At 34.1% G+C, this 9,695-nt stretch overlaps 1 pseudogene; it reads left to right on the top strand.

Annotated features, from left to right (window-relative positions):
* Window positions 1-5,229: 5,229 nt before the first annotated feature.
* On the top strand, window positions 5,230-6,299 carry LOC149530676 (exocyst complex component EXO84B pseudogene; annotated as a pseudogene).
* The last annotated feature ends 3,396 nt before the right edge of the window (window positions 6,300-9,695 follow it).

Below are 9,695 nucleotides of genomic sequence, written 5' to 3'. Positions count from 1 at the left end.
GTGAAAAATATTTTATGATGATGGGAGGAGTAGTACTAGGTCATTTCATTTCTTCACAAGGCATCCAAGTAGACCTAGCAAAGATTGAGGTCATTAATACCTTAACCACGCTAGAAAAGTAGAAGGATGCATGAAGTTTCCTTAGACATGTCAGGTACTATAGAAGATTCATCAAGAATTTTAGTCAACTTACAATGCCCCTTCATAACTTGTTAAAAAAGGATTCTAAATTTTCTTGGAACTCTAAGTGTACTATATCCTTCTTGCAGCTTAAAGAAGTTCTCACCACAACACCAATTTTGAGAGGGCCCAACTGGGGACTATTTTTTCACATTCATATAGATGCCTCCAACTATGCTATAGGTACAGTGTTAGGTTAGAAGGTATAATTAGTTGAACATGTTATTTATTTCATCAGTAAAAATTTGTAGGGTGGAGAGTTCAACTACACAGTCACTAAAAAGGAGCTACTTGCAGTTATCTATGCACTGAATAAATTTAGGCACTATATTACTAGATATGAAATATTTTTTCACACTAACCAATCTGCTATAAAGTATCTAATGAATAAGCCTATAATATCAGGAAGATTGGCTTGTTGGCTCCTACTTATGTAGGAATTTGATATCACAATAGTAGATAAGCTCAGCAAGGCCAATGTGGTAGCTAACTTTCTCTCTCAATTATATGTCCTTGATGATCCTAAAGCTATTGATGATAGTTTTCCAAATGAAAATCTTTTCCTATTGTTAGCACAAAATCCATGGTACGTAGATATTGCAGATTACCTCACCATAGGAAAGATGTCAATTTACTTCTCTACTAAAGAAAGGAAGTTACTAATTGAAAAGACTTTAAACTATTCTTGGATTTATGGATTTATTTTTTATACTGGTCCTAATCAAGTAATGTGTAGGTGTATAAGGGAAGATGAAACATATGATATCTTAAGGGCATGCCATGATGAGCCCTATGGAGATCATTTTGTAGCCAAGTAGACAACTTTTAAAATATTGACTATCAGATACTATTGGCTAAGTTTACACAAGGGTGCAATGAGATACACAAAGAAATGTGAGAAGTGTCAACTAATGGGGAGACCCACCAAATAAGATGAAATGCCCCTGCAGCCTCAGATAGTCATTGCACCCTTTGATTAATGGGGGATTGACTTTGTAGGTCCTATTGAACCCTCTTCACAAGGTAAATCCTATATTTTATTTTGCACTAATTATGTAACTAAGTGGGCAAAGGCAAAACCCATGAAGAATCCAAGGGATAAAAATGTTTCCAAGTTCTTGTATGAATGGATATCTTTAAATAGTTTGGTGTCCCTAGGGAGTTTACATTTGATCAAGGAGCTCAATTTACATTTGATCTAATAGTTGCTCTTATGGAGGAATATACCATTAGGCATGGTATATCATCACTTTACTATCTGCAAGCTAATGACCAAGTAGAAGTTACCAACAAGGAGCTGGAAGCCATTCTCACCAAAATAATAGCACTCCATAGGAAGGGTTGGTTGGGCCACACATTTTCCTGAAGCTCTTTAGGCTTATAGAACAACCTAGAAATCTACAACGAGTTTCACTCCTTTTGAGCTGGTCTATGGTAGGCTAGTTGTGATGCTTGTAGAGTTTGAATACAAAACATTGAAGACTACTATGCAACTTGGTATGGAACTTACTATTGCATAGTAGGATCAAATTCTAAGTTTAAATTGCCTTAATGAATGGCAAAAATCAGTATTGAATAACACAGAACTCATCCAGTATCAACAAAAACAATGGCATGATAAGTTTATCAAGGATAAAATATCTATTGTAGGGTATTGGGAAATTCTTTATGGTTCCAAGTATCAACACAATCCAGGAAAGTTTCAAACGCATTGGTTCAGAGTATATGAAATTGTTGTTGTATTTCCAAATGACATGGTCTAGTTGTCTACTATTGATCCTATTCAATTCAAGTTACTTGTCAATGGGCATTGCATCAAACTATACACCAAACTAGTTAGTTGAGAGGATTTCATGCTTTAGTTCTAGCACAATGAAGACATACTTGATCCTCTAGCCGAAGAGTCTGGGTCTTCTACCTTGACTTCTGCAATTCTTGATTATGTTCCATATTTTCATAATAAACACTTTCTTCTTGAAATCATTTCTCTGTGATACACTCCATCTCACCCTCTCTCTTCACCATCTTTCTATCCCATCCCATCACTCTAATAATTTAGGTGATCTTTTTCAAAACACTTTTCCTACAACACTCACCAAGTTTGTGCCACATTACCTTGTACATACTTTATTTTATTCATTCTTTATTAGGAATTCATGCTGTTTAAATTTACTACTCTTGCATATCTTGGCTTGGTGGGACCCATGCCCTTACTTAGTTTCACTAGTACAAAAATAGCAATATGTGACTAAAAAAACCACTAAAATTTGTATATATGTAACTAAACTTAGTCACATGACTAATAGTAGTTAATATCGAGTCATCGATAACACTACTAAATTTAATACTAAACAATTTTAGTCATTTATTTGATCACTGATTTTGATCATTGATTTAATGGTATATTTAGTAGTATATATAGTGGTATATTTAGTAGTTGGTTTAGTAATATATTTAATCATGTTGCCAATTACACATTTAGTAGTATATTTAATCACATATTTAGTTGTATATTTGACAGTGGATTTAGTCACATATTTAGTAGTATATTTAATAGCAGATTTAATCATATATTTGGTCATATATTTAGTATATTTAGTCACATGTTTAGTGGTATATTTAGTAGCATATCTAGTAGTATATTTGATCTAGTATTTAGTAGTATTTTTAATAGTGTATGTGGTCTTAATAGGGCACGATGGAATCAAACCACCATCCATCTACTTGTAAAGCAGGTGCTCTTCCATTGAACTAGCACCCTTTAAAGAAGGGTCATCACCTCCAGGTTGAAGTTCAGGCTCAACATTTGTAATAAGAGTAAGTTTGTTTTATTTCTAAGTGAGATAGAGATTATCCCTATTCTTAATTTGCATTCAGAGAAAGAAATTGTGATATATATGGTTTAAATTTCTAGCAAAAGTGGAAGTTCTTTTTTTAAATTTTCTCCATAAATTGTTGTGTACTAATTATAGTTATTATTGTCAATTTTCTTTGCTTACTTTCTCTTCACTAGGTGAACTAGAATTTCACGCATCTTCCGAAATTAGTCAAAATTTTAGATTAGATTTCATAATGATTGTAATCTTGGTTCTAAAAATCCAAAGAAAATATCTTGGCAACTTGTTTTCTCTACCACCAATATTGTATTGCCAAGTTGTGCCATATCCAGCCAAAAATGAGAGATCATCATTCGAATCAAAGGTGGAGAACATACGTGTGTCGATCTCTAAATATCTTTAAGAAATGTTTTTGAAATAATTTGAAAAAAAACTTGAGATAAATTATAGTTTAAAGAGAGTTGCAAGTATCAATAGACATTAACCAAAAGTCTGAAGCCTTGATAGAAAAAGCAAAATTTTCAGAGAATCAGTGCAATTGAAGAGTAGCAGTGCAAATGTGACAAAAGATATAAATTAGATATATTAATTCTAATTGTGTAAAATATTAGATAAAAAAGCATACCTATAGTGTTTTTGATGATATAACACTTTGAAATGAACTACCAACAACAATGATATCTGCTTCAACTGTTACAACTATCAATCAACTTGTAGTGAGAAAGAGATATATGTTGTACAACATGAGCATGTTATAGTAAAAATGTAAGATTTAGGTTATTTATACATTAGAAATTTAGTTATTCATTGCTAAGGTAAAGTGATAGAACTCTTCCTATAAGGTTTAAATCAAATATGTGGAGACCCAGAGGAATCATAGTGAGTCTGCCAAAAAAAGCAATCTTATTGAGGCCTCAAGCATTGGTCACATCAATCATTGAGATGTAGATCCTATATTAAATCTTCTCCAAAGGAATCTTTACACATGCCAAAGGTGAAAGTTCCATTCGTTGTGAACCAGTTATCCGTTGGAGAGTTTGTAACAAATGTTGAAATAGATATTGAAGGGATACCAAAGGCCAAATAGAGATTCCAACTATGAGCTCTTTGTAAGATTACTCTTTACATCATCACCAGAAGCTTGTTGAGTTTCCCCTACTCTAACACAAACATCTTTAAGGGGGTCGTTCTCATTCTCTTAAGAGATGAACCCATAATAGCACATGAACTTAATTTATCCTCTTTTAGTTGTCTAAGAAAACTACAAATAAGGGATTTAGCCTTTGAAAAATAGCCATACCTTTACCCGTCCCCATACCCTAAGTACCAAAGTAGCCCCATCCCCATGCAACATTGATTTTAGCCTATTTTTAGAAAGCCTTCTTTGTCCATTATTAGATCAGATGTCTGGCCATCAAAAAACCAAAGTTGTAAATAGAATCAACAGTTTTTCTTCATGATAATGGTGTGATATAAAAATTATTGAATGATGGCTAATATTAATAAAATACCTTACCAATTGATAATACTCCTCTGCTAACTCTAAAAGGATGTATATCACATCAGAATTTAACTTGATGGTTGGATCAACCTGCATACATGAAAAGTGTAGATTTATATTAGACCAAATAAACAATCATTTAATTCTTATTTGATAAGGAGTTAATTTTTAACACTAAAGCAAGTTTTAATTACCATTCAGCCAAATACTCCTAAGTTATTCCCATAGCTGATATGTATGCAAAACATACATATTGGAACAAGCATTAACATCCACTTCTCTTCATGATAATCCAGCTACCAAGTTGTTTGTTAATCTCAACATCAATAGCTCCTTTGGTGATATTTCATAGGATGTAATTGTAGAGCTTGCTTGTTTGGGCACATACTACGTGTCAAATCACCATTTTCTCTTCCATCTTCTCTACGGTAACAATTTTAGTATGTGAGATCTAGACCCAACACATGCTCTATTGATAAAAAACCTAATCTAAATGTGGTTCCTTGAATAGGACACAATGTGCAATCTTTTTTGGAAAGGCATTGGAAAATTTCATCCACTTGACATAGAACATAGAACATAAATAGTCTAATTAACAAATAGTCAACACCAGAATGTCCCCATCCTTGGTAGATGTGGTAGAATTTGGTGGCACCACTAGGACTGGGGGACAGAGTCCCCAAGTCCTCGATGCATCCCCATCTCTAAGACATGGGGAAAAAGGAGGAGAAGTATCTTCATGTTACTATGCTTAACAATCACTACTAATGGCTTTAGTATAATATGCAAGGTTGATGACCATCTAACACTTCTTATGGTGGTGCATATATTGCAACCCTTTTGTAACTTGGTTTTTTTTCTATTGCACAAGATGAAAGTGATTATTCAATTGTTTTAGGAGAGGAATCGGTGTATGCCTTTGATCTTGTAATGTGGACTAGAAAAAAAACTAAAGAATTTGCACTCCTTGTGAAGAGGCATGCACTTGCTTCTTCAAAAAAATTTGGATGGATTCAAGTTGTTACAGGATGTTTTTAGATAGCCTTACGTGATCATTACTCTTTGATGGAAGCTCAGGGTATTGCAATCTGTCTTGTCCTAAAATTGTTTAGACCCAGTGTGGAATAAGCATTTGATGCCAACTTAAAATGTATTTAGGAGACTTGTTGTGGTTGATGATTACATGCTAACACATTTACCTATTGCTAACCAACCATTGAATTGAGCATTAAAAATTTCAATGGGTTGAAGTTCATTCCATCTAAAGCTTTCAAGTAGTGCATACAAGTTCAAGAGTTTTTTGATGATGTAGCACCACTTTTGAGCATGAAATTGGGAGGACCAATCTTGGCTGGTCTCACAAAGGTGTTTGACTCTATCTCAGCATGTTAATAAAGGATTTACCTACAACAATTGAAGAGGATAGCAACTTGGAGGTGTCAAAAAATAATATAGTGAGATAAATTGAGATCAAGACCCAATAAATTTCCCTCCTAGGAAATGCATCTGCCCAAGCATATGAGTTACTACCACTTGTTGCACTCAAACTCATCCTTAATCAATCTAGTGGCAAGGAAGATCCTTGAAAGTGATTAGCTAAAAAACAAAACCATTATCCTAAACTTAGAGATTGGTGAAAGTGGTTACAACATAGTGTTGAAAAATTGCATGATAATTTCTACCAAAAACATGCACTAGATTTCATTTTTACTAAATAAAGCAATGCACAATTAAGTGTCAATATTTACATTTATTTAGATAAAGAGGCTGATAGTAGCTGAAGATGAAACTCCTATGTCTTCAATTGAGCAGTTTTGTCCATGGATTGACAAGGTGTTGCAGAGATTTCAAAATGAGAATAAAAAGAACTTTTGTCATTTGGAAAACTTGGAGATGTATATGTTGTGACCTTTTCACACCATCATCTCATTGCAAATGGGTACCCCCTCTTTTTCCTTGGTAGTAGAGTACTAGCCATAGATGGCCTTTGTTTGGTGACAAATTCAGACTTCTCAAGTCAATAGGCTAGATGTATGCAGCTTTAAGGGCAGCTCCCTTGACTGTTTGAGAGTCAAGTGATGGAAAGTAGATTTGATAACAAGGCATCCAACATTTAGAATTTTGATGGTGAGAGTAAGCCTTAGTTGTGATTTGAGGTGAAAGGAATGAGAATCTGACTTGAATCAAGTTTAATGTGAAAAGGTGTTCAAGTTTGAAATCTGGTATAGAAAGAAGAATTGAGTTGAAAGGTTGATTATATGAGAGAGATTGATCAAAGAACACTATAGCATTAACATCCGATACCAAAGTAGACAAGCATGGGAACATGAAAAGGAAAAAATTTAACATTCAGATCTGAGAGAAGAACAACTGAAACCACTTCAATGGGATGAGCATCACTAAAATCAGAGAAAAGGATGATTAAATAAGATTTTCATCCAAGCAAGGTGGGCAAAAATTAAGTTTCCAAAGAAATAGGGCAAACACTTAGTATTTTTGAATCCTTAGAAAAGTTCCAAGAAGTGGCCAGAATCCAAAAACCCCTTGGAACTGGAGTTCAAGGGGTAGGTTAGACTCTAACCTCTCCTTTGAATTTCTATTCAGATGCTCCCTCAATTTCTGCCCTCAAGCATGGTGACAATCCTGACCTCATGATTAATTTTGTTGAAGTCTAGAGGCATTTCAAATATCTTTGTCCTCTCATAAGGGGTGAAATTTGATCTTGAGGACTCAAGAAACCAAAATGAAATCTTTGAAATTGAGTAAGAATCAACTCAAGATTGAACTGAAGGTAAGTGTGAAATCATTTGAAAAATGTCAAAAGAGAGATGAAAATTAGATCCTTGGAAAATTCAATTAGCAATCAACTCAAATCAGATTAAGGAGGTAGCATTTTAAGATCACTAGAAGATGAGTAAAAGCATGAAGGCGGGTGAAGAGTTTGAATGGGAAAACTTAGCACTAAAATGCATAAGAAGAAGAGTTCTAACACATGGTTAAGATCCATCTAGGTGTTGGAACATTAATTCCAACACTAGATCAGAATCCACCCTTGTGATGGAATTCCATTTCCAATAGAAGGTCAGAATCTGACCTTGTGATGGAATTCCAATCCAACATACACACAAACCCCACCCAACATTAATGCTTCAAGAATTCAACTATGGGACAGATTCACTTCACCAAATCAATAAAAATGCTCGGATCAGTCAGCCTAGTAGAGAAGTAAAATGATTTAAATCAAATTCAAATTCAAACTAGATTGGGAAATGTCTAGATCAGCTAGCCTTAAATAGGAAATCAGACTTTAAATTTAAATTTCCTCCCTTTCTGGTTCAGCCCAAGTTAAAGGTCATGCCTTTTGACTTAATCGCCTATAAAGAGGAGGTAGTGAAAATCACTTCCCCATCAAATCAAATCAACTTTAGCAATAAAAGAGCAGAGTAGGCTTGCAAAAAGTGAATTTCACCTTGAATATTAATTTTAGAGAAGATATTTGGAAATCATTGAAAGGTGACTTGGAGGAGACATTAAAACTCAAACTAGTTCAAGAGGTTAAACTCAAAGAAAATCAGAACTTAAGTTGATGGATAACTCAGATTTTTAAAAAATGCAATGGAAAGAAATGGCAAAAAATTCATCTGGCAAAATAATACTTTCTAATGGGATTTAATGGTAAACTACCACTTAGAAGATCTCATGGATTCAGATCTAGAATGTATAGTTGACATCTCAGACTGAACTACATATGTAATGGTAACTTTTTCTATTTCACATTGCATAGTTAGCTACTGGACTCCTTACTTTATGAAATCCATCATCCCAAGTGTAAGATCCAAACACATATTCCTAGTTAAGAGACTTTTTAAGAATAAATTTGATAGTAAAATTGTGTCTCTCCTGTAGAATGGAAACACAACTTGTGAGGATGCATATCTATGGATACACTTGGTGGGTTCTTAATAGAAACTTAGTATACACTCTCACTGCCCACATTGGTGACAGTTTTGGTGAAGGTTTCTCTACAGATCAAGTTTGTAATGACAATTGATGGATGGTTCATTTCATTGGTACTTAGAGGATTATCTAGGCAGGTAAAGGTGATGTTAAGTGCTTTAGAAACATTAATTCCTCTCCCGCATAGAAAGAATAGGTAATCATCTATTGTGGTATCATATAATAAGCCTAGGTCTGATGCATCATTAGGGTTCACATGGCCTGATCCATATCCAAAGAGTGTAGCTAGATTTCTAAATGCATCTGTCATTGGATGACCCTCGATGTCTATAATAATTGCTGTGAGAAAACAATGGATACCCCAAATAAAGTTGTGCATTGGAAATTTTCAAGAACCCTGGAGGAGTATTTTCTTTAGCTTCATCAAATGCCTTCATGAATGAAAGTGTTACCTATGGTCATAAGAGCAGATCTAATAGCAACAAGACTCCAATTTGGAGACATGGCTTTCAATAGAGTTGTTATTCATGCAACATGAGGAGAAGACATTGATGTGCCAGAGATGATAATGTACATTGTACACCATTCACCTGCCGCAAGCTAGGTTGGTGAGACTGCTCCACTCCAAGCTGCTAGTAAGTTGAGACCAGGTGTAGTAATATCTGGCTACAAAAATTAGTACCAATAGAATATATAGTTAATTGGTTTAGGTTATTAAAAAAATACCTCCTCCTTCAACTAGTGAAGTGCTTCATGAATTTAAGGTCTAATTAAGGGTTACTCCTACACAGTAGACACATAAGAAAACTAGCTCACTCCTCCACAGGCATTACTTGTCTAGTTTTATTACTTGTATAGAACCCCAGTCAAAAATTTCCAACAAACAAATACAAAAATTGGACTTTTATTTCATGATGTAAACAATAAGAAATTCAAATGTTGGATAATTTAATCTTCCAAATTCATTTTTATTTTCATCAATAATCTACACAAGTGATATGTTTCAACTTTCAGACAAGCTAAATCATTCTCATTTAGACTAAAAATTGTGTTTTCATGGAACAAGTAATGTCACTATTTTATCAATCTAGCAAGGAAAGCAACAAAAATCTCACACTTTTTTTTTTGGAAAAGCCAAGTTTTGTTTGGAAAAGATTAATTCCTTTTACCTTACAAAAAAGTCCTAGTGCAAAAAAACCTTACACCATGACCACCAGCAG

This window comes from Cupressus sempervirens, chromosome 11 (genome assembly GCF_028749045.1).
Source record: "Cupressus sempervirens isolate cs-2001-9-10 chromosome 11, ASM2874904v1, whole genome shotgun sequence".
NCBI lineage: Eukaryota > Viridiplantae > Streptophyta > Pinopsida > Cupressales > Cupressaceae > Cupressus > Cupressus sempervirens.
Note: the sequence above shows the minus strand (reverse complement) of the source record. Positions and strands in the feature narration are given on the sequence as shown.